General features: G+C 37.5%; 1 protein-coding gene across 9 annotated transcripts in view; it reads left to right on the forward strand.

The window, feature by feature from the left end:
- B3GALT1 (beta-1,3-galactosyltransferase 1) overlaps positions 1–27,740 on the forward strand; it is a 210,368-nt gene that overhangs the window by 96,420 nt on the left and 86,208 nt on the right. For 3 of the 9 annotated variants that reach the window (XM_057423801.1, XM_057423799.1, XM_057423803.1), the window contains exon 2: positions 1,260–1,389. The exons of 4 other annotated variants lie outside the window; for them this stretch is intronic. The gene's annotated coding sequence lies outside the window, so the exon portion shown is untranslated. Of the gene's footprint in view, positions 1–1,259; positions 1,390–2,800; positions 3,252–8,274; positions 8,397–27,740 lie in introns of those variants that run through there. 2 more of the 9 variants (XR_008974142.1, XR_008974143.1) reach the window with 2 other exon arrangements.

Consider the following 27,740-nt stretch of genomic DNA (forward strand, 5'->3'; position numbering starts at 1 on the left):
AAGGCTGCCAGTCCAGGTTCAGTGGCAGGCAGGCTTCTGCAGAGGCTTGTGCAGTTCTTGGGATTGAACACTCAAGATCTCCATGGTAGAGATAGGGTAGAACCATTTTCATCATTTAAAAGAAGCCACTTTAAGTATTTCTATGCTTTTTGTCTTCATTCTGACATAAATCCTACTACAAAAGGGCTAACAAATAGGGCTGTTGTGTTTCTCAAGCAAATAAATTCCCCAGGAATGTAGAAATCAATTTAAAGATAATGGCTTTCATTTTAGAAAATACGTCCCAAGAGTCTACAGTTGAGTTCAGTTAAAATTCATTAGTACCATTATACATTCCCAAATTTTGATTGTTTTTCATACCTGCTTGTATGACAAAATTATGTCTTTTCATCATCATCATGATCAAATTCCCCATACAGGCATTTATAACTATAATGGACTTAATTAAGGAAGTCAGAGGATTACAAATGAGAATGTTAGGAATAGCTAAGTTCATAAAAGAGAACAATATAGTTTTTATTTACAAACTCATGCCTAAAGACATGATTGTTCAAAAGCAAAGGTGCAAAAAAGAGGCACAAGAGCTGGAGAAGGGACTGTTAAGAGTTGGGGAAAAGCCAGGAAATAGGTTCTGGAATTAAAACAAGAAAAAACAACAAAAAAACCAAAACCAAAACAACCGAACAACCCATGAAAGAGTGACAAAAGAGAAAAGGAAACAGACAAACCTCCTTTAGATTGCAATTCAGAAAACTGCCATTTACAGTATAGGGGAATTTCTTGTAAGCCTGATCAGAATTCTGTGAAAATCACTGAACGCTGCAGTGTCTCTGATAGATACCTTGTTATAAACTTCAAGATCAGCTCTAAAAGAAAACAGATAAATGCTGCAACTAGTTTTTGGCACTTCTAAACATGGCTGGTCACTCTGAAGGTTTTGCTTGGGTTTCTAAAGGACAACGTGCCAAACACTAGTAGTTTCTGTTTCTCATAAGCCCACGTTTTGTGTTTTAAGACACATTATTTCTATGTGTTTGTATTGCCACATTCTTTTCAGAAAAAAAAAATAATTACATGAATGGATTATGTGCATGGATTTAAGTGGTTACCAATATAAAAATAAGGCTGCAAACTTATTACATCAGAACTTGACCCCAGGTCTCTTATTGTTCTTTCTCTGTTTTCATTGAAGACAAAAAGAAGAGTAATAAATGTTTTTTGTTTACCCATCTGTAACTCTCAGGTATTTGTCAATGCAGGTTTATCAATATACAGTCGCACTGGTTTCGTATGTGACAAGGAGGCAAGAAAACAGTGGAGAATGGCAGTAGAGATGATGCAGATAAGCAAGAAAGAAAAATTAAGGACAAAAAGTTTCTGAAATATCAGGTAAGGAATTCAGGTGATTCTGTATAAAGTGTGAGATGTGTAAAGACTCATGTAGAATAGCTTATGCTTACCTTGCCCCTCCCTACTGTTTCTGAGAATTACCGCTTTGTGTGTCTATGAACATATGTATGCACACACACATACCCTACTCCCACCCACTCACACAATAAATCTCCTTTTTGAGCAAAATTGCCATTACCGTCAGTGCAGATATTTACTACACTGGTATTTGACATATCTTTGAATGAAATCCATTTTCTGTATTTCATTTTGTTTAAATAAAATATTGTACTATTTCTTAAGAGAAAACCAAACAAGCAATACTTTTCCAAAGGAGTAAAAGACAGTTGTGCTATGTGGTTTACTGTTCTTTCTCAACAAATCAGTTCTAAGTTCTCAAACCTGACATTATCATAGCCTGGTGCTGATCTCTTGGGGCATTACACACGCGCTGCAGAAAAGTATCATGTGTTATGACCTGCCTCTTCCGTCTTAGATTGGTGACAGATGGAAAGGTCATTTGGAGCTTCAGCACACTTCTATTTCCTAAGCCTGGGTAGAGAAGAGTAAAAATGAATTTACTAAAGAGCAAATCTGGAAGAACAGTGAGCAACAATTCATCCTTTGCTCCTCTCCTCTGCTGCTTTGGTGAAAAGTTGCTGTACCACTTGTAGTGACATAGTGAGAGCAGTAAATGCAATGGGGACTCTATGTTCCCTGCAGCCTAAAACAAGCTGAGAAGCTAAGCTAACTGTATGTTACATGATGCAATTGCTCACGAGAGAAACATTTCCTTAATTCCTTAGGTAGACTTACTTCTAGAATAGACTGAATTGTATTTTTGCCACAAGCATAAGATGGAAAGAAATACTCTTACTTAGAAATTGCATATCTGTCATTTGCCTGTCTGTCTGTTTAATACTTGCCTCTCCTTCCACTCATAAAACTAAAGCTAATGCGAGATGCTCCTATACCAACACACGTCAACTGGTAAGAAATGCCGGCTTTCGCATTCCTATGTAATATCAGGTTATCACATCCATTTTGTACATATACAAATGAAAATCCCTTTAGAATTTAGCATTGTAGGCATACGTTTATAGAACCCATCTACAAACCTATGTTATGCTTATTTTTTAACTTTCATGGAACGGTATCTAATGCTTCCACACAGCATAGTTCAGATGATTGACTCCAAACCTGTAGAAATCCACTGCTGAAATAACACATTCTATGTATCCCCAGGACCGATACAGACATTAAAAACAAACAAACAACAAACTCATTATTACTGTTACATTGTATCAGTTATATATTGCGCAAGTCATGATAATGTAATATTGTGTTTATGCTAACTTTCTGAAGTTTGGTAAGCTTAGCACATTGAGGCATTCTGCCTGTTCCTTTGTAGGTTGTTGATTCTTGCAAAATGACGGCTGCTGCATTTATGTTAAAAAAAGGCTCAGAATGTCAGTAAGGATGCTTCTAATGGAAGCAGCAGAATAATACAGCTAGAGTTTCTCTAGGACATGCCATATTCATCAGTTACAAACTTGGGAATGTCATTTTGTAAAAGCTGCATGATAAAAGATGCTGCGTGGTGTACAGCTGACTCTATTTGCCATATGGCATGTTATTATTTTGTGTTACCTTGGGGAGTGCTCTCGAAGTGAAAGAATAGAACACACACAAGGCATATAGAATAATAAACACAAATTGTATAGTTTTTAATTATAGCAATAAGGTCTGTAACTAAAATGGAGATGGAACTAAATATAAGAGTCGAATATGTGCTGTACTGCTCTCCAGCTACCAAAAAGCAATAAACTCCTATCAGGAATATTTAAAGAGAAGGAAGTTGCCAGCCAATTGCCAACCCTCAAAGTAGGTTGATTCAAAAGTTGGCAAATGCTATGTGCAGTGCTACACACATTACCATAATATGGGTTTACATCAAAAACACAGTTTTACATGGGGTAGGCTGGAGAAAACTTTTATATCAGTAATCTTTAAAAATGAAAATCCAGATGTACAGCTGTAATAAAACCATCAAATGAATAATTAGAACAATAAAGTGGGGGGACTATTTGCTAAAATCAACTAAAGAATCCTAAATTACTTGTGTCAATTTGATAGAGGATAAGTGAGCCGTTGACAGGGACTAAGAAATCCCAAATCAAGCAACATCTCCAAATTTACAAAAGCTTTACTTTTACAATACATCAGAATTGACAAGCAGATTGTTATTAATACAGCCAGAACTTAGCCAAGATTTAAGGAAAGTAGGTGCAATGGAAAAGTACTCTTTCATTGTGGCAATATTTGGCTGCACATTCAATTCTTCCCATGCCAGCAAACAGCTTCACCCCTTCCACCCTGTAGTGCCATCTTTGGAGGTGTAGCCTAACTCTTAAGCAAAGCTCAGCCAAAGTTAGATCATTCTTTGGGATCTATTATTCAGTCACAACTTAAATTTTAAATGACAAATTTTGTCATACCAAATGATAGAAATGTACAGACTTGCTGGTTTTGGGAATAGCTTGGCTCTAAGCTTCTCAGTCCATTAGATGAGGCATTTCATGATCTGTTACAGGAACAGAATATTTTAAAATTATTCATACTAATTGTGTAATACTTCAGATGACATCTTCAAAACTATCATCTACTCAAGTGTTCAGTTTGAGCAGCCAAAAAATAGATCATTCCCTTTAGCCAGATCTTCAGCAGAAATAAATCAGAGAAAGTCCAGTAACTCTCAGCATTTCCTATTAATGGTTATGCATTTTACTTTTCTGTTCGTTTTTACCCGCTATTAGGATGATAATTTCCTTTTTTTTTTCTTTTTCTGTAAGACATCCAAGTGACTCAAAGTCATTTAAAGACAGCAGAACCTCACAGTAAAATGAGAAGAGGATCACAGCTGTGATCACAGCTTCACCCTCCTTGCACTCACTACCCAAACCCACTGGGTACAGTTTACCAGTCTCAAGGTTTGACAGTGCACTAGTTTACATTTGTAAATACTTGCAGCTCAGTGATGGCAGAACAGGTCAAACTGTTGTGCATTGCAAATTACTGCATCCGTTTTCATTTCTCAGCTAATGTTAATACCAACTCATGATTTGTTTTCCACTTTTATTATCAAAATCTATGAAGATTTCACACATTTCAGTTTAAATGCCACTCATGCTTATTCCACGCCTAACATTCTCTTCAAGCCATAAAAAAGGCTGATGCAAAATGACTGATGTCACTAGATGAAAGTTATTATTTAATGAGAGATAAGAAGTAGGATAGAAGGGAGAAGTAGGGTGGGGTGGGGGAAGTCAGTTCTCGCTATCATACTCAAGGGTATCCTTCTCTTTTAAGTTAGCAGGAATCTTGAATATGTGTTAACTGACATCTCAAGTTTAAAGACTCTATGTTGTAAACATACCTGCTGAATTAGCAAACATTTGTCTATTACTATCTTCTTTAAAGGAAAGGTATTACTAGGGTAATATTTGTATACTTTTTTTTTCCTTCTGCGAATGTATTTAGTTCCATAATCATAGAACCATAGAATAGTTAGGGTTGGAAAGGACCTTAAGATCATCTAGTTCCAACACCCCCTGCCATGGGCAGGGACACCTCACACTAAACCATGCCACCCAAGGCTTCATCCAGCCTGGCCTTGAACACTGTCAGGGATGGAGCATTCACAACCTCCCTGGGCAGCCCATTCCAGTGCCTCACCACCCTAACAGTAAAGAATTTCTTCCTTATATCCAATCTAAACTTCCCCTGTTCAAGTTTGAACACTTTACACCTTGTCCTGTCACTGCAGTCCCTAATGAACAGTCCATCCCCAGGATCCTTATAGGCCCCCTTCAGACACTGGAAGGCTGCTATGAGGTCTCCACGCAGCCTTCTCTTCTCCAGGCTGAACAGCCCCAACTTTCTCAGCCTGTCTTCATACGGGAGGTGCTCCAGTCCCCTGATCATCCTCGTGGCCCTCCTCTGGACTTGTTCCAACAGTTCCATGTCCTTTTTATGTTGAGGACACCAGAACTGTACACAGTACTCCAGGTGAGGTCTCACAAGAGCAAAGTAGAGGGGCAGGATCACCTTTCATGATGAAAGATAAGCAGCATCTGACAGAACTAGTGTTTACCTTACCCTAATAAATCAAGAATTTACAACTACATTTTTAATACTTTGATTTCTGTTATTCTGATTAACTCTGTTACCTCAATAACAAAAACAAATGAATGCACTATTGCATGATAAATTTCAGGTGGAGCATTTTAATGGAAAAATAACCTTTTTAAATACTTAGTGATTTCTTATGAAAAGATAGACATGTTTAATTAAATGCCAGAAATGGATTTTCAGTATCAGTTCTTCAACCTCAAATCTGATTGTAACATGGTAATTATTTCTAATCAATTTTCTAAATATTTTCTAATAAATTTATAAACTAGTCAAGTCGCACATCGAACAACTCAGGAAAACATCAAGAAAATAATAAATGGAAGGGCTTAAGAGTTGAATTTGGGGAAAGAATTGTGTTCCAAAGTTTTCTCATGAAAGACAAAAGGTTTTTTTCTGCTAGTTCAATTCATTTATGCAGTTGTTGTTTGTTTTTTTTTTATTAATCGATCATGACAGTTCTATAGTATAGTATTGATTACGTTAGACATGTACACATTTAAAGTCTTCAATTAGTTCAAGAAAATGCAGATAGGCCAAAAATTTGCTATGCTTCAGAGGAAGAATGTTCAATTGCATTTAGCAGGAAAATCACCAGTAAAGTACTTTTATCTAACCACAGTTTTTAAGTAACCAAAGGGTGAATGGCGACAATAGCTTAAGAGAATCCTTATATCAGAAAGAACAGAATCCCAAAGGCATGACTTCCTCAAGTAGTACATTGTGCATGATAGAACCATACTGTCAGCTACGCACCCCAGTTTTAGTGAAATTGCAGGATTTAAAAATTTGGAGCACTGGTTACATAAACTGAAAATTGTTAATATGGGCAACCTCTGACTTTCACTTCCAGAGGCACTAACATACTCAATTTTGTAAGTATACGTTTACTTGCAAACTTGAAAAACAAGCAGTTGCCCTGTGCTTTGGAGGTGCACGACTTTTGTGTCTATTTCAGGGTTTCTTTTGATAAGTATTCAACTGTCATTTCTCATACATCTCTTCTGTAAAGATACTCTGCTGGATATTTGCAGTATATTGTGAACAGATGTTATTCCTGCTCTGCTGATTCATGTTAGGGGGCTTGTGTCTTTGATGGGTTGTGAAGGGTGGATGAAACCGTAAGTGAAAAACACAGAATAATAAAGAAAATATTTAGGATTTCACTGCTTTTTCTAAATGAGGTTATTCACAGCAAATTATAAACTGGTGATTCCACACTATTCTAAATCTAAATCTTATTATGCCATCAAAAGCTGACAGACTTTCAGTGGAAATGACTAGTGAAGTCTGAATCCTCATCACCCAGCATGATCTGTTTCTGCTGTAGTCTGGAAACAGCCTCAGTACCATTTAAGAGTAAGGACCGCAATCTGCCCTTTATGGTCCAACAGTGTGATCTGTAATACCAGTAATTTTCAAGGTGTGGTAAGCAAATCCCATTTCGCAAGCATGGCTTTTTAACTGCAATGCATGTTTGGGCAATCGGGTCAGTAGTAAACTACTGTGTTTAGCTATCATTTTGTTCCCAAAGATGTACATGTATGTTCTTGATACACTGTATAGGTTCCAAAAAATAAGAGAAAACAATTATTTGAAGTAAACAACAGAATCTTAAAAATTAACAAGACTAAAAATGTTCTGAGTTGAGTTCATTTTATTTGAATGCTCAGGTACCACAGTGAAGGCTATGCTACCCTTATTTACACCTCATCTCCAAGAACACTTCATCTTCTACTCAAGCCTGCATCCTAAAAGTAACGTTAAGTGCTTTCCTGGAACAGACTAGTGAACTACATGCTCAGATGATCTCTAAAATTTCTTACTGTTAAAGCCATGTGACTGCAGTAACATCGTGCAACAAATTATAATTTGTACATAACTGCATAGAAATAAACCTGCAAGGTATCTTAAGTCTTGTTTGAAATAGAAAAAGGTGATAGGGTTTTTTTTTTTGTACTGGAAAGTACAAGACTGAACATTGTGTTTAGATTGAAAATAGCCTTTTCCAATTCCTTGCTTACCTCAAAAGGACCATCTGATTTCTATGAAGTGAGTTAAAACATAAGAGCTATAAATTCTTTTCTGCTGTTTAGAATATTATTGAATTTTTTTTGCTATCACAAATGACAGTAAATGTGATTAATGGCTGCTGATAATTGGAGTTTCATTCCAGTGGTTATTGCTTGTCAGTAACAATTAATAGTTCCACAAAAAACCCATTCATTTCACAGTATTAAAGAATGATGGCTTGTGGGAATTATGCTAAACTAGCAATTTCAATTAGATTTTGAATTTTATAGTATATTGAATAACAGTTTATGGTTTTATAATAGCAATGATGGTTTATTGTTGTGTGGTAATGACTCTCATTACATGTATGTTTATCTGGAGAATTACAATTTTTATAGTCGTCATATTAAAAATAAAGTGCATGTTACCATTTCTTTAAAAGTAGAGAGTGTTTTGGTCTTTATCAGTAATGATGATTTTGATTGTCGATTACATAGGTTTTGTCCCAGTATTTGATAGTCAAGATATGATGTATAAGGGATGAAAAAATGTCTTAGGATGATCAGTATCAAGCACCAGCTGGTATGGCATGTGGCACAGTCACCCAGTTGCAAGTCTCTTGACTGCAGTTGGCTGGGCTGTAGATGTAAGGCAGTAACTGTCTCATCTGATCATTTCCAGAACTACAGGAAGAGAGGAGGGGAAATCTTCAATAAAGGGAAAGATACTGATTTTGGAGACTCATTGAGAAGCATCCTCACCTTTGGCCCTTTCTCCAGTAGATAACTGCCTGCAGTCAGAATTAAAAAAAAACACCAAACAAACAAACAAAAAAAAAAACCAACAGAAAGGGAGAAGGAATCAAGTACTGGCATAGAGAAGCCCACAGGGAAGAGAGCAAAAGTTGTGTAAGATACAGCTGATTGAAGACATCGTCTAGATCAGCACAAAATGGTGAATAGAGTTTGATGTGAGAGACTGGAAGGGACATAGTTTCTTTCTGTTGACAGCATTAAACCTAATAGAGCAATTTTTTTAAGTTTCTTAACTGAGAAACAAGCAGGCTCTGAAGTTTAGCACACTTACAAGACATTGAAAATATAAGTATACTAACAAAAATTCTGGCCCTCAGGAGCTCCGTGTATTTCTAACATTGACATCTGTATTGTCAGGATCTGAGTCATAGATCATCTGTTAAAGTTCAACAAAGTGAAAAAGGGAACAGTGTGGAGAAAGAGCTTTATAAAGTTAACTACATTAACATGGCCCATGCTGATTTCACTTGCATAAGTGCTTTTGCCTAGGACTTTCATTGGCTTCAATTTTTTGTTGCAGATAACACAATTTCTGTGAGAATATTCTAAATAAATGGTTCTTCTGCTTTGTCTTTAATTTAATATTGTCTTAAATTTTACTGATAATTTGGATTACTTTCCGAACTTAATCTTACTTACAGAAATTATCTAATGAATCTCCCAAATGAAGAAAATTCTAGTAATTCAGTCTTGTAATATTCTTCCAGACACTGAAACTTGTAAAACAAGGTAAGATGAGAAACTGTCCCACAGAGCACTAGCAAATTAGGTTAAGGAAAAAGACAATAAAAATAACTGTGATAATTCTAACAAAATTCCAAGTCAAAACTGTAGCACACTGCAAGTTCTATTTAAGATAATAATTCTCCATCCTCTAATTACCATTTCTGAGTCAGTGCCAAACCCTGATTGAAGTCAATGAGAACAGGAGCAAGACCTTTATTATAATTTGATTAATTTGTGCAAGTTTACAAAAGCAGAAAATAACTGTTGGTGATAGGGGAACCTCAAAAGATGTGCTCCTTTGTTTCATGGGAAAAATCATAATGCAGAATTTTGGATGAATATACAGAGATATGTAAATCTTTTAGATTTATTTCAATCCTGGCCTTCAGACCACCTGTTCAGAAATATTTTGGTTACAGTTTCATGATACTAATATTAGTTATTTGGTCTATATTAGCATCTAACAGCCCTAATTACTATTTGTTCTTCTGAAACAGGTGCTGTTCAGACCATGGTGAAATCAAGTGCAGAATAAAGATGAGAGTAAATACAAAAGAAAGTAGCTTATGGGACTCAATAAAAAAAAAAATAATTAGCTTTGCAATTCCCAAGGTAAATTTGGGCTAAGTGTAGTTTAGGAGTTATTTTAGAACAGTTGTTTTTCTTACAATTTTGTTTCAGTTTCCAAATGTTTATTTGGGAAATGAAACACACCAAAAAAAGTGCTATTGAATAAATTCACAATTAGGATGCAAAACATCATGATTAAAGAGAACAAAGTATGCAGTGCTTATGTCGGTAATCTGATACCAAAGTACAACAGAGTTCAAAACCACATTTCAGTTCTGTTCTTTGATCTAATCTAATAAACCTTTAAACTTTCTGTTGTAGAACACAAATTCATGTATTGCAACACTGTAAATACAGCTCTAATCTCTTATTCAGACAATTATTTCCACTTCTCAGTAACTCAGGTTTGATAACGCCAACAAAAAGAGTCCCGCAATGTATGTCCCTTGTCCACACCAAATTTATGGGTTGGGGATTACTTATTTTGCTACTGAAGAATTTCTCTTGCAAGAGAAAAATCAAGATTTGTCTTCTTTATTTTCTGAATGCTTAAACATTGAACTTTTATTCCTTTTCCCCAAAATCCACAATTCTTATTCTTTCTGTGACATTCTTAATAATTTTTTTAACAGCAGTGGTAAAATACATTTTGCCGCTCAGTGTCTTGAAGCCACAATGATATTCAGCCTTCCCTGGAAGAGAGACCTTTTCACTTGCACTCTGTTTTTAATTCAGTTCAGCTACAATACAGGAAAATTGAGCAATAAACCATAAAGTCAAGAATAGGCTTCTTTTTCCATGCATATGTAAAGATAATGTTACTTTAAGTCAGTAAAAGCAGTGGCTACTCAGGACCTGAGAAGACTAGATATTGCTAAGATTCTCCAGCCAAAAATCTCAAGGTCAGTTAAATATAAGTTAAGATTTCTTAAAATGGCTGTACCCTCAATTTCTTTTGCACAGTATTACTACGAGTGTCCCAGTACTGTATCATATGAGGAAGTTGACCCCCCAGCGCACACATACATGTTTCCATATACACACACTATGTATAGTCTGCTGGTGGCTGGACAGAAATCCAGATTATTTTAATAAACGGTACTTCCTCAAATGTTATGCTTCTTCCAGACATTCAGTGTATTTGGTAGCAGAAGTTAACTTTTCCTTGACATCCCTCTCTCATACCATTTCAAATGTTGGATACAGGGCCATTTCAAAGACTTAGATTTTCTGAATTATGATGCATAGGAACACGTTCTTAATTAGTTCTGATGTTCTGGGTACAAATGGTTCTTAACAGAGAAGTGTGCTGCAAAATCCACGTTGCTAATTCAGTTACTGTTTCAAAATGCAGTATTTTATAAAGCACTTCAGGGAACCTGACATTTCCTCTAAGAAAACTCCAGGGGAATGGGAAAGCCAGTACATCTGGGCAGAACAGGGAATGTCAGAGTTATCCATTTTGGGGTTTAGATTCTAGCTTTTGCATGCCTTTCTAGTTCTCAAGAACCCAACAGTTCTAGTGTGCCTTGGGTCATCAGATAATTGTGCATACATTTAATATGCAAAAATTTAGAAGCAGAGACCCTGCTGTTTGCTGCTTTGAAGAATAGTTTCTTTTGTTTCTTTTTTTTTTTTTACTATGATACTGCGAAGAGCACCTCTAAGTTTTAAGAGCTATAAACAGAAAGGAGGAACAAGCCACACAAATACTCTTCTGTTAGAATGAAGTTGAGGTTGTGCAAGTATGTTTTCTAACCTCAGCCAGAACTTCTGCTGGAAAGTCTCTCACTAAAGCATTAAATACTCCATCTTTTCAGGGGATGTTGCGTACTTACTAATTGTATATGTAGTTATGACAGTAGTGCTAGAGACTTTAATCTGATTAATAGAGGAAATAAAAAATTTAACATTTTACTGCTGCTATATTTATGCACTTAATGACTTCATTCCTGAATTTAAGGACAAGCAGGATTGGTTTAGTCTACACTATTAAAAATTCTCTCTCTTCTACTCCTGCCTTACTCACAAAAAAAAAATCAACTCAAATAAGAGTTTGGCCACAATTTTCAATGGAAGGCTCATCAGTATTTGCTACCATTTCATGACAAGACAGGCCACATAAGTATATGAATAAGTTTCCTACAGAGTTCTACATCAGAGCATCTATATTTACATCACTGTTATGCTTATCAGGTGCATGGATTTCAGGCATTTGCCTTCTCTGACTCTTCCTCCTTACCTTCTATAACTTACATCTAATAAGCAGGTAGAAGCTCCTCTGAGCCTTACTAGCAGGAGATAATAGTTCCATACTCTCCACAGTTTTCTCTCCAGCACTATAATGTACATCAGTTGCTAATGGTTAATTACTTTGTGCTCTTGCAGTTCAGTCTCCTGAGGAGTGAAATTAAATTTCGTGGTTTTAGCCTAGGAGAACATGGATGCAAAACACACACACTTAAAAGTTTTTCTGAACATTAGTCAAAGCACTTCCTTGGCACATGAAACAAAGAGTTGCAGGCCTGACTTTTATTCCAGGTGGCACTTGACTTGTTGTTCACAGATAGCAGCAGTGGCCAGAACTATTTCTTTGCACGTTGGTGAGTGTACCCTTTCTTCTCTATGAAAGCCTGCTTATTCACTCCTGCAAGAGGCTGTACATACCACTATAACTGAATAAATAATTCAATAAATTACTCATTCTATCTGTATTTTGCTTACATTTGCCTGAAACTAACTATCTTGGCAAGAGGCAGCTAACCAGCCTAGGAGCACTGTCAGTGCTGGGAATGAAACACTTGAATTCATTCGTCCTGGAAAGTTAAGGAGTGCACTGTCGTTCTTTGCCCAGACTTAATTGGGCAGCTAGTATTTAAATGTGTGCACTGAGGAGAGCAATTGCATTTTGCCCATTTTTACTAGAAATATTACTGATCCCTCTGCACTGTGTAAATTATGCCCAGCTATCTTTGGAAAACAGAACCATTTGGAAATATTCCAGTGAAAAGGTTTTCTCAAGAAGATCTATCTTCATAAACTGGAAATATTTTCCTGCAGCATTTTGTATTTAATAAATTTTCATTGAATGAAAATCAGATTCATAGGATCGCTTGTCTGGACTCCTGACAGTTTGTCCCAACAGATCCAGAAATTTTCAAGGTTTTTTTTAGCTCTGAATAAATACAATGTTTTGAGAAAAACATGGATCAGTTCTTGCAAAATGGAAATCCTCTTTTCATAAGCTGTTGAAGGCATATTATTTTCTCTTTTCATGTAAGGTTCTCAAAGTATCTTAGAGGATGACCTCTAAGAGGTACTTTAAGTTTTGGGAGTTGATGGTAACCACTTGGAGCCTTTATAATACTGCAGTTATGTAGTTATGTCAGCATACAACAAAAAACTACAAACAAACAAAAGAAATCCCATAACCCCATATGCCTTTTCAGACACAGAACTAGTGCAGCTTTCAACAAATAATTTTTGCCAGTTTTTTGTCTGCTTTGCTAAGTTTACCTGGTAAGCCTCAGTGAGTTATAAATTGTTTTTACTAGAGAGTAGGCTTTATCTTACGATTTATATGACTATCAGTAATGATTAAAACCCAGCAGAATAAAAGGCTTTTTTTCTAATGCTAGATACGGAGCTTAATTAGCATTAATTTAATTCTGAGAGCAACTGTCACTTTGGCTCCCTTATTTCATAGAAGAGCTGCTGCTGAGATATTTTGCATCTTTTTTTGTTCCTAGAGGATCCTTGACCTCCTCTTCCTTTCTTTTTCAGTACAAACAGTTTGTATGAAATATTTATATCGTTCTGAGGTTTTTAAAAAGAAAAAACAAAGCAAACAAACCGAAAAAAAACCCTTTTTTATAATTCATTTGGATTTGACTTTGATGAAGGCTCTTCCTCTTCAATTCACAAGGAAACAAGCTGGCTCAAAATTTATTTCCCTTATAAAAGAAGCAAGTAAAGAGCAACCCTCAACCCTGGGGAGAAAAAAACAACAAAACCCAAACCCAAAGGACATTGGTGGTTTGGTTTGGGTTGGTCTTTTTTTCAGTTAAGAGGAGGGTATGTTTGAGGGAAATAGACAAGTTCTGAATTTAATCAAGGATTTATTAGCCAGCTGTAATTAAAGACCTGTTTTCTAACATTTTTCCATATATTCAAAGCAAAATTCTGTATTTTCTCCAATGCTAGGTTGCAAATATCAGGAGAAGAGCCACACGGTAATTTATCAGTGCCTAGAAACACCTGAGTTTGCCATATGGTTTTCCTGTAGACAGAGGTCTGAGTTTCAGCTGTGCAACATATCAGAGTGAGCTACATCAATTTACATTACAGGGCTATCTGAGATTTCCCCTCAGATAGTTTTAGTAGGACTAGGCATCCTAGACAACATATGCATAAACCTTGGGCTACAACAAGACAAGAATTCCTCATACATGTGCATTTCTCAGAATCACCAGCTTTAAATTAGTCATTTAAGAATAAGGTTGGCTGCATTAAGTTCTTTCAGCCTATAAACAACTGAGCTGAGCTTACTCCACTGACAGGTGGGGAAGGTGCACTACAGTTCAACAGAATAACACATGGGAGAATTGTACAACAAAAAGCTATCTACTCTGCCTGGCATCCCACTTCTTTGGGGGCCCTAAACACACTTGAACTGATACTGTATAAAAAAGCATAACATTAAGTACCGGTTGTCTTTGCTTATTTCCTCTTGGAAACGAGAATTAGAAAAGAAGCCCTTTAACACTAACTTACTACTTTGAAAGAACAATTTCTTTCTGCTAAACCTCTCCTGCAAATATTATCAGATACACCTATTTCTTTGTATTTTTCTACTGTGGCTACTTTAGAAAGGGCAGTATTCTGATATTTTCTGCAATTATTACACCCATTCTGCACAAGTAAAATATCCTGTAAGCTTAGAGCTTGAATGTCTATTAAAGTGATGTAATAAATTATGCAGAACATGATGAGAAATGATTAAATGGGAAAAAAGATCTGGAAACTGTGTGAATTTGCACCAAATTCTAAACATTTCCACTGACATTTTTATTATTTAATATAGGAGCCTTTGTTTCTTTTGTTTCTTTGAGAGGGAAGAAGCGTATATTGCTTGGATCACCACTTATTTTACATTTAGAGTCAGTAGTCTTAAATTTTAAGAATTCATTTTATCATAGAACCATAGAATAGTTAGGGTTGCAAAGGACCTTAAGATCATCTAGTTCCAGCCCCTGTGCTGGAAGGGGGACACCTTACCCTAGACCATTTCACCCAAGGTTCTGTCCAACCTGGCCCTGAACACTGTCAGGGATGGAGCATTTTCTAGAACATTTATAAAGATTCAGCTTCCGACATACTTCAAGTTACTGTTTATAACAATATAGCTGGCAAAGTGCTGGCTTCTGTGCTTGGACCACAGCAACCCCATGCAATCGTATAGGCTTGGGGAAGAGTGGCTGGAAAGGTGCCTATGTAAAATGACTTGTGGGTGCTGATTGAGGGAGCTGAACATGAGCCAGCTTGTGCCAAGGTGTTCAAGAAGGCAAACAGCATCCTCGCCAGTATCAGAAATAGCATAGCCAGCAGGGCAAGGGCAGTGACAGCACCATGCCCCCACACACACTCGGCACTGGTGAGCCCACACCTCCAATTCTGTGTTTTGTTGGCCTCTCATGATGACAGAGACATTGAGATGCTGGAGCAGGTCCAGAGAAGAGCAGCACAACTGGTGAAGGGCCTGGAGCAGAAGTCTGATGAAAAACAGCTGAGGGAACTGGAGGTATTTGGCCTGGAGTAAAGGAGGGTCAGGGGAGACCTTATTGCTTGCTCCCTACAACAACTTGAAAGGAGGTTGTAGTGAGGTCAGTGTCAGTCTCTTCTCCAAAGAAGCAACACAGTGAAATAAAATGGCTGCAAGTTGCACAAGGAGAGGTCTAGACTAGATATTAGGAAAAGTTTCTTCATGGAAAAAGTTGTCAGGCATTGGGATAGACTACACAGGGAAGGGGTGACCTGAAGGTACTTAAAACACTGTAGATGTGCTTGAGACATGGTTTAGTGATAGACTTGGCAATGGTAGGTTAACAGTTGGACTTGATGATCTTAAAGATCTTTTCCAACCTGAATGGCTTTTGATTCTATGATATAACTTCTGCAGTAAAAAAATGCTTTTATGTTTCAAAAAGAAACCATCAGAAATGCAGTGATGTGTACAGCAGGCATCTCTGCTCCTATGTATTTTACTTGAAAGGTAATGGAAAAATCTAAAATTTTGAGATAAATAAAATACACATCAGTGTATTTATGTCCTAAACTGCCCTTTACTAAGAAAGAAAAGCCTTCCTCAGTGTCTTGGTTAGTTAACTTGGTAGTTAACTAATGACTCTGTATGAAGTTACTATATTAATAAATTATTTGTTAGGTCAAATTACTGAAAGAAAATTCTCTAATGAGGGCTAAATACTGGGACTTCAAATGGAGATCAGTTCTTTTACTATCTGTGTTATGGTGTTCAGGTGTATGTAAGTATACATATCAGATATGTAAGTTTTTCCTGGTTCAAAAAACCATAATCTTCAAAGCTCTGTGTTTCATTAATTCCTTATTGTGCTTTATTCTGCAGTATAGTTTACTTACAAGTTAAATTCTGTGAAGGAAATCCAAAGTTGTTCATGAGGTCTGCAATAAAATAGTGCTGGGTTGGGTTTTTTTGTATGAGCCAACAGTTTTCATGTCAATAGGGCCATTATAAAACATATTTTAACACTCCTGTAGATTAATAACATGTTAGCAGAAAAAGACATGTTGAGCTTGGCTCAGTTATCCTTCCATCCCAATTATACTGTGACATTAAATCTTGTGACATTTAATAAGAAAGGCCATTTCACCCATGGCTGCCTCAACTGCTGACAATTTATGCAACAGTATTCCCTCCTAAGAAACTATTCTGAAAGAAGAAGGTTTTCTCATATGCTGATACATCTAACTGCCCATATAAATTAAATAATATGCAGCCAAATATATAAAATTGTTCATCTTACAATTATGTGGTTCCTTTGACAATAGAAAGAAGAATTAACTAGCCTGGCTGTTGTGGTTTAACTCCAGCCGGCAACTAAGTACCACACAGCTGCTTGCTCACTCCCCTAACCCCAATGGGATGGAAAGGAGAACTGGAAAAAGGTAAAACCTGTAGGTTGGCATCAGAACTGTTTAATAACTTAACGTAAAATCTAATAATAACAACAACAGTAGTTGTAATGGAAAGAGAGATAAAAAGAAAGGCATAAAACACAAGAAACACAAGTGATGCACAATACAGTTGCTTACCACTTGCTGTCTGATACCCAGCCCATCCCAAAGCAGCCTCTCGCAACCGGCTCTTCTCAGTTTGTGTACTGAGCATGATGTCTTGTAGTATGGAATATCCACTGGATCTTCTCCAGTGAGTCCAGAGGAGGGCCACGAAGATGCTCACAGGGCTAGAGCACCTCTCCTATGAAGACAGGCAAAGAGTGTGGCTTGTTCAGCCTTGAGAAGAGAAGGCTGCATGGATACCTAATAGCAGCCTTCCAGTGCCTAAGGGGACCTGTAAGAAATCTGGAGAGGGACTTTTAGAAGGGCATGAAGTGATAGAAGAAGGAGGAATGGCTTTAAGCTGAAAGAGGGTAGATTTACCCTCTTAACTCATATCTAGATACCTAATCTCTTACCTAATATCTATTTACCTAATATCTAGATTAGATATTAGGAAAAAAATTCTTCGTTATGAGCGTGGTGAGACACTGGAACAGTTTGCCCAGGGAAGTTGTGGCTGCCCCGTCACTGGAAGTGTTTAAGACCAGGTTGGATGGGGCTTTGAGGAATGCGTTCTTAGTGGAAGGTGTCCCTGCCCCTGGCAGGAGAGATGGAACTAGATGGTTAACTTTAAGGTCCCTTCCAACCCAAATTATTCTGTGATTCTATGATCCTTTGGGATCACAGTTTGGATCAGGTGTCCTGGCAGTGCTCTGTCCTGGCTTCTTGTGCACCTCCTCGCTGGCAGATCATGAGAGACTGAAAATCCCTTGACTTAGGATAAGCACGACTGGCAACAAATAAAACATTGGTATGTTATCAACATTATTCTCAGACTAAGGCCAAGCACTGCATCAGCTACTGGGAAGAAAATCAACTCTACCGTAGCTGAAACCAAGCCACTGGCATAAATTCTTTTTGCCACCGCTGTACTATTCATGGACTAAAATAAGAACAAACCAGGGTAAAAAAATAACAAAGTATTTGCATGTAGATATCTCTCATTTCCTTATAGTACTTCACATTTGTGAATAGGAATTCACAGATTTAAGTATCTTCAATTTTTTATTAAAAAATAAAGCGCCATTAAGCAAAACTTTTAGTGGCACCACTGAATAAGCCAATGGTATAACCTTAGTGCTGTCTTCCTCAAGGCAGAGCTGAGTGACAAGCTTTAGGACCAGCTCAAGATTCCTTCCAGGGCAAAAAGCATGCACTCTTTATTATAGAATGCAAGCAAAGAAATCACAGCTAGCTTCTCATCTGGCTCCAAAAGTGGAAGATGCTTAGCTTGGTTTGTACTGGAAATCACTAGCCTTGCTGATAAGCAACAGGATTTGATCTAGAATCTCCATGCAGCATCAAGCAACAATGTATGAATACATCAGCTGTTTCTGTAGGCATCTTGAGGATTTTTGCAGCAAGTCCTGCTGAGTGGGAGTGTAAAACAATGCTCAAACCATTTCAGTTAACTTCTGCCTCTAAAAGTTACAAGTATATTGTCAGGTGCATTTAAGACCATCATTTCCATATTTTCAGATAACTGTGGAGTCACACACTTCAGTAAATGGCTTGGCTTTCAGAGAGTCTGAGTTCTCAAAGCAATTTATTTTACTCCATTATTTAATAGAATTTTATGGTAACATGGCACATCTGTTCTATTGTTTAGGTAGAACAGATGTTTCAAATCAAATATCCAAGCATTGAAGAGCAGGCTAATTGCTGCAGGTGAAATCTCCATGAAAGTCAGAAGGACTAAAGGATTGCGTCCTGCCTGATTAAGACTGGGTAAATGAATTGATGCTCATGCTCATGATAGAAATGGGGAGTTTGAGGTTTTTTAAGGTATTTTGTGGGTTTGGATTTTTTTGTTTGGCTTTGGGGTGGGTTTTGAGGTGTTTTTTTTTTGTTTGTTTTTTAGTTGTTTGTTTGTTTTTTCCCCCATGGATCTAATCTGCCCAGCAATCCCTGTTTTGCCTTTTCCTACTAAATTACAACATAAAGTATAGGAAATTCAGGTAACAAAAATCAAAATCAAAAGCTTAATCATGTCAATCTTTTCAAAGGGTAAGAAAAAAGCAGCTAAACTTTTAACTGCTCCATACTATGAAAATCACATGCTTTTACAGATTTGTGGCTAGAGAGAACAATATGTACTTTCATGTATATTGACAAAAGTTAATCCTGCTGCTCCAGCTTCAGGGCATACCACAAACTGCTGTGCAGAATGGATAAATGAATGAATCATTGAGCTGTGATCTTCATCCTTCTTTGAAAACCATAGTTATTTTCCCTACCAAGATATGTCGATGGGGTTTTGTTGGTTGGTTTTAGGGTTTGTTTTTTGGATTTTTTTTTTTTTATTACTACAAAATGCCTAAGGAGGAATAAGCACTATACAAAGTCCACTGAAATTATGCATTATAGAAAACACAGTGCTTTCACTGAAGATGCCCCTGGCAAGGACTTTATACTAGTATCAGATTTCATGCACCTTTTCACCTATAAGATCTCTATAAAGCATTCAGCCTAATACAGAAGACAGTGTTTACACTTGTAGCAGAGTAGATAAAACTACAACCAGCAAAACACATTAACCAAACAAAAAGCGGAGGAGGGAAACCAAAACAATGAAACTAAGGTCTGCCTCTTAACTATGGTAGTTCTAAAGACAAGAGAGAAGGAAGAGAAACATTCCAAAGCCCAAAGCCATTTTTCTCTTTTCCATTTCTTACGGATAAATTCATGTTTATAGGAAGAGTCAGATTTTACTGCACATAGAGTACTGAAGCTAAATGCCACCAAAACTCGTTGGCACAGCTCTAATTTCTTTAGAAACCAAATGCTAACACTTGTGAGCATTTTAATGACAAGATGAATAGATTTGCAAAGTTTCATAGTGTAAAAAAGCCACAGGGACAGGGCTAGCTGTTGGCACAGAGCAGTCCGCTCACTTGAAAGCTTGTCGCCTTTGTGTGTGCTGGTAAAACAAATGCTGGCTTTGAACACTTGCTCGCTACTTGCACATCCCTCTCCTGCCTGCTGACATTCTGGGCCCTTGTGTCCTTTCAGCAAGAAGGATCCAGAGTTACCTGTGGGACACAGGTACTGTCCCTACCTCCCTCTTCTCTTGGCATTGGTGGCAGAAGTAGAAAGCCCTGCCTTCTCACCATGCTCTCTGGTCTCTTCACTCCTGCACCCCACAGGGGCAGCCTGGGCACAGAGAATGGAGCCCTTAGGAATGGATTTCATCATGGCATTTTGTCATTTTCTGCTACAGCATAAAGTTGATGAAGGTTCTCAGGTTTGTGCTAACACCTGTAGCAACTAAGCCTGACTCATGCTAACTGCTGCAGGGTGAGATCCAGCCTGCCTGGGGAGGAGGAAGACATTCTCAGAAACAAGGCAGGATTCAGTCTCTGCACAGAGAAGGGGAAGCCATACCAATCAGGCCACTTTCACCTCTCACTGACCTCTCGTAGCCAATTCCTCGGATCTTTGCTTCCCTTCCAAGCCTTCCCCCCTCCCCTCACTGACTGAGCATGGCTCTGCCAGTGTTGTGGAACTGACCTTTGTCACTCCAAGACAACAGCCTGTTTTCCTCCATTGCTGAAGAGCCTCAGGTTGCTTTTGGCTGTGTTTCTCCATCGCATATGTGCACATTAGAAAGCTATTTTCAGAATACTACTAGTATTCAGAATATTTCAGAATACTACTACTAGTGAAGACCAGTTTGAGGGTTTGGGGGTGGTTTGTTGTGTTTTTTTTCTTTTGCCTGTATACTATTGCTCCTTCAGTAATTACACCAGTAATAAAGACAAAAAAAACCCCCACATAGATGCCCCTTTACATCACCAACCTTTCTCCTGCTACATAGGAAAACAGGGCATAAGGATTAGCTACTTAATGTTTATGCATCTAGAGGTGTAACAGAATCTCCACTCCAGAAAGGTTCAGAAAACAAGTAGAAACTGTTTGGAGCCTTGGCATAGTATATTTGAGTCCCTGCAGATAAATAGCAACCTTTACTGAGAAATACCAACACTGACATGTTGGTGTGGCCTTTGAACAAGGGCAGAAAAATATTTTTATTTTTGAATGCATTTTGAGCAAGTATTTGATTAAAATGAGAATTCGGGATTTGATTCTACCTCTGCACAAGCCCCCTGAGAAATTTCCGTGCAATTTTCTGTTTTGCAGTTATAGCTCTGACTTCTGTTTTGGCTTCTAGATGTCCAGAATGGGTTCATTAATTATATTCCAGAATTAGACTCTCCAGATGCCACATTTTGTTAAATTCTGCTTACTTTTCAAAAGTTACTCATCCTCTGTGATCAGAAGTGATTTTTACAGTGGGATTATAGAATAATTTATGAAACTCAAAAACAAAATCTGTCATTTTTCCTGTTCTGCATGGAAATTAATGTAACAGATTGTTTAATTTGAATGAGCACATAAGCACAGTGTTGATGAATGGCTTTAACTATCAACATGACTGGGAGATAGTAATAAAACATGCAACTATCAACAATGCAATTTTTGGAATGGATGATAATTACCTGTGGATATAAAGGAAATTCCATCTCCACTATGCAGCAACCTGAAAATGTACATTTATTTTCATTAGTGCTATAGCTGAAGAATGAAAACTTTGAGGTAGGTGCTCTAAAAACTCAAAACCCCATAGTTCTGGCATGCACAGTATAAAATGAAATTACCGGTCTTGATAAGAAAATAATTGTAATTACTTTGATTAGCCTTGCATTACTCTTCTGTTCACTAAAACATAATTACTAATAAATAACTTGAAGTCCATTTTCTCCTCACTGTAGCTGAGTTACATTAGTGGAATTATGGGTCTGAATTTGCTTCTTACAAAGTCTGTGGCAGCTTGTCAGCTTGTGTTTGAATTCTAATCCCTAGAAAACTTTTCTCTTGATATCTAGCATGGTGTCTCTTAATATATCCCTATTATTATCAGTCTAATAACATGACATAAGGAATGCTCAGAGTCAAAACACTACTCTTTGCTATAAATTAACGTACACTGCTGGGACTTCCCCTTATCAAACACTGAGATGTGAGTGACATAAAAGTGAGGCAAAGTTTGTAGAGTGTTGCCACATTCTGCATGTGACATAGCTGGGGAAAAAAAAAAAAAAAAGAAAAAAGAATAATCAGCAAACCTAGAAGACTTTCTGTTCACCAAAGCACATCTGTTTTATCTGCCGTAACAGCTGGTTTTAGCAAAGTACACTATCTCCCTATAACCTCGCCTTCTTGGACTGCCACAGGTAAAATGCAACCACTACAAATATTTTCAGGTAGGGATGATGCCATGGCAACATGCATAAATATTTTTTTCTTTTGCCTATATTAAGGCAACATTCATCTACTGAGAGGGTTGAGAGATTATTCAGGAAGCAAGCAAGTGCCTGTAAATACTAGTGCTGTGCTCAATCCCCCTGCAAAATTTTCCTATTTTACATTTATAGATTGTAATTAAAGTTATCTATCTTGTTTAACACAAAGAAAACAGGATTTTATTCACCATACGTGAGAACTGGGGAATAAGGTACACTGAGTGCTGTCAAGAGCTTACAGAGAACAAACCCACTTTAACCCCATTCATCTATTATAATCTTAGATGATGAACATGAGGCTTCCTTATGTGAAAATGATATGAAGAATACAAGGAACTGGATTTTAAATGGCTGGAGTAGTATAAAGCAACTGGAATAACAGAAAGGGTACACATTCTGAGACTTAACTTTAATTGGTAGTTTCCTTTAAGTAGCTTTTTTTCCTAGAGAGTGAAATAGACTCCCAAAAGTATTGCAGAACAACTTTCCATAGCCCTTCCCTATGGGTTTACAGTCCCATTCCAGCAGCAGTAGAACTTGCCATAGGCTTACTATTTCCATAAACATTAGTAAGTGGTTTCTTTTCACATACAAATAAAGCACAAGTGATTTCAGTAGCCTTCAGCTATGTGAGCAAACAGCAATTTGTCACATGCAGGAGGCCCCCTTTTGTGTGGAAACGGGCAGGCGGCTACAACAGTCACACTATCCTTTGAAAACGTTCCTTAAAGCTTCAGAAGAAGCAATGGTGATCATAATTATGAATGTTTCAAGATAATGCTAAACAGAGTTCTGAGGCTATGACGATGAAGAAATAATCCACTATAAACATAATTTCTCAATCCTAATGCCTGGAGTCGGAAAATGCTTATGACAAAGTATAGCTAAGGTCTGATTCCACTGCCATTAAAATTGACGGGAATTTTACCCCTAGCTTCTATGGTAGCAGTTCATAAAAATGTATTTACTGGGGAAAGCAGAAGTAATTCATATGTATGACTGCATGATGCTTATACATATGCATACAGATATTATAGCTGAGTACATTCCTTTTTTTCAAAGTCAGGGTACTTGGAAAAAAACCCAACTCTGTCCTTTGTCTAATTTTATGTTCTTACATTCTTATATTTTAGTATCATGTCTTCATGTTTCCCATAAGCTTTCATTTATGTCTAAAAACACACCAGTAATAATATCTCCAAGTTCTTCTATTTCTGCTGTGGATTAAATTTATATACATACATTATGGCCAAGTTTCTGTTAAAAAAAAAACAACAACAAAACATTATCTTTGAAATAGGATTTGGATTTCCTTACCCTATTTAAATGCCTTACTCTATTTTAATGCAGTAATTACAATACAGAACTTTCGTGCAATTTCTTCGGCTTTTTAAAACCAAGAACTAGAAGTTTGATAGCAAACTCAAATGAACATATTACATGGTTTATCTGAAAACGCAGAGTCAGATTCAATTAAATGTAATTAACCTCAAAAACTGCCACCACTTCTGAGGGGGAATAATATTCCTCCCAGCAGCTGAAACTTCATGCAATGAGAGAGTCTCTCAAACAGGCAATGTATGTCCTTCAGCCCAGAGGGACTGACTCTGCTGAGCTCTTAAATGCCCACATTGTCCAGTTAGCATCACTCCAGGTAATTTGTGCAAACAAAGCACAAATGAAGGACTCTTCATCTTTATAAGAGTTTCTTGTGCATGACAGGTAGAGGAATAGAAGGACCAGTGAACTGGTAAATTTTGTCAGACTGATTAGCTGTATCTGGGAATAAGGAGGCAAGAGATGCAGACTAACTACTTTGGTACAAACATGGTAATTGTAGAACAATTTACCTTTGAAAAAGATGAAATTTTTGTCTCTACAAAGATAAAATTAACAAATCCAAGAGCTCAATCAGCTGGAAGATCTTGATAGAATTTGATGAGATCTGAAATGATAAAACTTTATAGAAATCATAGAATAGTTAGGGTTGGAAAGGACCTTAAGATCATCCAGTTCCAACCCCCTTGCCATGGGCAGGAACACCTCACACATGTCACCCAATGCTCTGTCCAGCCTGGCCTTGAACACTGCCAGGGATGAGGCATTTACCATGTCTTCGGGCAACCTGTTCCAGTGCCTCACCACCCTTACAGCAGAGAACTTCTTCCTTACTTCAAACCTGAACTGTACCTTGCTGAGCCAGTACTCTGCTCTTGCTATGTCTTGCTGCATTAAGAGTGAGCACAGGCACTTCAGATTAGCATCAACTAGCTCCACTTCCTCTACTATTCTGAAAAGTCTGTATTAAGAGACTGGAAAATCATTTGAATATAGGGAATTTTTTTTTTTTGTCCTATATTAAGGAAAACTGAAGGTTGTGGCTGTTCCATGAGATGGCCTTTTCTGATCAAATACAAGAGTAAAAGGGTAAATTATCTATGCTCACATGAGGCTTAGTCCAAGTTACAATGCAACATGTTGTGCAAGGCATTGCTCCAGCACCTTTTCTTGGTACTGTATTGTTTTTTATTGCACTGGACTGGGGTGTTATAGTGCATTATTGTACCTCATTAGAAGCAAATATTGCTGTCCTGACTAAAATACTTTGTTAATTACAGGCCTCTGTGAGTTACGATAGCGCTTGCTATATAGTACTTGCAATGCATATGCAAATGGAGTACAAACAGCACACAACAACATCTAAACTTCCCCCCTGATATGTAAAGAGGCATTCTTTGGTGGTGATACTTTTAAGACATTATTTATTTCAACTGACAGGAAGACACTTCAATAGGGTTTAAAGGTGCAGTGTATAAATTCTACATTTAGATTCTAAACTGCTGCAGGATAACCAAAATCTAAAGCACTTTACTTAAATACATTTTTATGATAATATCTAGGCCTCCAAAACTGTACACTGGTGAAGAAAGAAAAAAAAAAATCTATTACCCAGCAACTTTTCTGCAAGTGTTTTCTAAATAAATAGCAGCTACATGCGTGATAAATTATGCTTTATCACCAAAATGTTGCATTTCTGTGTTGATACTAACTACTATAAAGCATTTTTATTTAATTATAATAACAAAAGTTGTTTGTATAGTCTTGTATTGAGTAGCAAAGACTAAAAAAAAAAAAGAACATAGAAGAGACACAATAACTCACAGTTTAAGGAAATGGAAAAAGGCCAAGAAAGGACAATATTGGGAGTGGCAAAGAGGAAGAATTCGCAGAATAGTATATTTAGTACGCAGGAAATTAATTCCGTTAAGATATAAGGAAAAGCATTAATGAAGACATCATTTGTCTAGTTTGGAGAAATGGAGGCTGAGGGCTGACCTCATCATTCTCTTCATCTTCCTGAGGAGGGGAAGTGAAGAGGGAGGTGCTGATCTCTGTATCCAGTGATAGGATGCATTAGAATGGTTCAGACCTGCACCAGGGGAGGTTTAGACTGAACATTAGGAAGCAATTTTTTTTTTACTGAGAGGGTGGTCAAACACTGTAATAGGCTTCCTAGAGAGGTGGCTGTTGCCCCAAGGCTGTCAGTGTTTAAGAGGCATTTGGATAATGCCCTTAATAACATGCTTTAACTTTGTCCAATGCTTTAACACTGGACAATGCCCTTAATAACATTCTTTAACTTTTGGTCAGCCCTGCCTGAATCAATCAAGCAGTTGGACTAGATGATTGTTGTAAGTCACTCCCAACTGAAGTAGACTTCTACTCTATTCTGAAATGAGAGAAAATGGAAAAAATCAAGGAAGCAGGAACGAGTGAGAACTGTCAAGCAGCGAGAAGGGTAGGAGAGGAAAACTAAGGCAAATACAACTGTTCAAGACAGGTATTATGTGGTGATGGGAGGGAATTAGAAAAGAGCTAGATCTTCAAGAAGTCAGAGAGGATATAAGTGAGAACAGTAAGAAAAGGAGGTTTCATTAATAGGAGAAAAAAAAAAGGAAGATAAAACATTATGGAAACTGCCCTTTCACCACAGGTCAGCAGAAAGCACAGGATAGCCAGCAGCAGACCTGGAAATAAGAACTAGCAGCAAAGCAGGAGGAAGAGAGAATTAAATTTAGTTTGCAGTGTGATTATGGTAGGACATAGAGAAAAAATGTGCAGGGAAAATAGCTGGAGTGAGGGATCAACAAAGAAGTGTTGGGGAGCCACATGTCATCACCTTTTGTTGCAGCATTGTAACTAATTAAGATGTCAGTCTCCTGTGGGATAAGGCATTGTTTTCCGAAACTGAGCTGGACATGACATCTGACAGGGCTATGTGGATGTTCTGCACTGTACAGCACACAGACATAACCTCCTGCACCCCGTGAAATCAGTATCTTTCATTTACTGAAACAAAGGTTCTTGTAATCCTTTGACAGTCCTGCCCCCCCACCCCCATCTCATTTCTCAGTCAATGGGTGGGTGTCCTTCAACAAGTCATCTCTTGTTCTGCTACTATAACTGCGATTCACAGAAAAACTGGATTACACTATAAGTAACCATGTCTTTTTGGATGTGTATTTTAATGGATAATTTGAGTTTAACATAAGGTTAAATTCAGGAACACATTAATTGAATATGGAGCTCAAGAAAGAAAAAACAGCAAACAAGCTTCACATTCAAACTAGAGTTTGCTTCCTAACACTGCAGAGAGGGTTCCCTACTTCAATATGAAATACAAGAATCATTTCTCAGAGTTTGTTTCTGCCCAGGATAAACAGACCTGCCTCTCTATTTGCTAATTTGGACACCAACAGCATATTTCTCATGGGGATGTACTTGGTAAAATACAGCTACTTAGACAGAAGACATCCCTCCTGGATAGGAATACCAAGATGTGTTGAGAGGCTCCTCCCACATCTCCTTCTCCTGGTGGTTATACAGCCTTTTCATTTATCTGTGGGGTTAGCAGGAAAAAAGTACTTTTTGTGTTTGCTAAAGTTTCACACAGGCCTCCATATGCTGCACTCATGCTTGTACCCAAGGCAAACTCCCTGAAACCCTAGCTAAATAGGGGAGGGGGAGGCCATGAGCCGCATAGAAGAGCTCATATCATTCTTAGCTTCCCAGTGCTGGTGACCTCACCCATCATCAGGCCCTAGGGAGGGGGCCAAATGAGATCAGAGAGCACCTAACATGGCAGATTTCTATGGGCTGTTGATAACTCAATGCCTTTTTCTGCCATGCAGTGTAGCTACAGCATTCATCCAAGGAATGAGAAAGAACAACCTTCCAAAAAGTACCCTAAATATAAATAAGTAAAGGTGCAACATTTATCCAGGAAAGGGATTGGAATTTTGGGTCTCTAGTGACATGTGAAGCAGAGATAATATCATCTAGGGAAGAAAAAGGC

The sequence above is a fragment of the Pezoporus wallicus genome, unplaced genomic scaffold (genome assembly GCF_028554395.1).
Source record: "Pezoporus wallicus isolate ANWC-B61680 ecotype Strahan unplaced genomic scaffold, APGP_CSIRO_Pwel_v1 contig_1181, whole genome shotgun sequence".
Taxonomy (NCBI): Eukaryota; Metazoa; Chordata; class Aves; order Psittaciformes; family Psittacidae; genus Pezoporus; species Pezoporus wallicus.